The sequence below is a fragment of the Momordica charantia genome (genome assembly GCF_013281855.1).
Source record: "Momordica charantia cultivar OHB3-1 chromosome 1 unlocalized genomic scaffold, Mcharantia_2.0 BLBB01000001.1, whole genome shotgun sequence".
NCBI lineage: Eukaryota > Viridiplantae > Streptophyta > Magnoliopsida > Cucurbitales > Cucurbitaceae > Momordica > Momordica charantia.
In genome coordinates this window covers 6,307,930-6,308,538 of record NW_028275157.1, presented here as the reverse complement: position 1 = coordinate 6,308,538, position 609 = coordinate 6,307,930, and the positions used below count along the sequence as shown (strand labels likewise).

Sequence of the window (609 nt, the reverse complement as noted above, 5' to 3'; positions counted from 1 at the left end):
ACTTGAGATTTCAGGGCTATATGATAGAACATGGAATCACGTTCCAACTCTCAGCCCCTGGTACACCTCAACAAAACGGTGTATCAGAAAGGAGAAACAGAACCCTATTGGACATGGTTCGATCAATGATCAACTATGCTCAGTTGCCTAACTCGTTTTGGGGTTATGCAGTGGAGACTGCGGTTTATATTTTGAACGTAGTTCCGAACATTTCTGTTATGTGAGCCCGCTTAGCTCAGAGGTTAGAGCATCGCATTTGTAATGCGATGGTCATCGGTTCGATTCCGATAGCCGGCTTTTCTCTATTGATTTTTCACATTATCAATTATGTGAAAAATAAAATAAATAGAGAAACGAGGTGGATCAAAATATCTCTCATTTCCCCCTCGAAATTTTTTTGGGGGGGTTTCTAAAGTAATATTGTTATGTTGCCTCGAACGGTGCGCTAATTCTCTGAATCCGGTACCAACGGGTATTATTCCTCGTAGAACAACGTTCTCTTTCAGACCTCTGATGCCCGAGCGGTTAATGGGGACGGACTGTAAATTCGTTGGCAATATGTCTACGCTGGTTCAAATCCAGCTCGGCCCAATAATTCGCGGATCCACC

At 43.2% G+C, this 609-nt stretch overlaps 1 non-coding gene across 1 annotated transcript; it reads left to right on the top strand.

Annotated features, from left to right (window-relative positions):
• The first annotated feature begins 224 nt into the window (after positions 1 to 224).
• TRNAT-UGU (transfer RNA threonine (anticodon UGU)) lies at positions 225 to 297 on the top strand. Its single transcript has one exon. It is a non-coding gene; the product is annotated as a tRNA-Thr (tRNA).
• Positions 298 to 609: the final 312 nt, after the last annotated feature.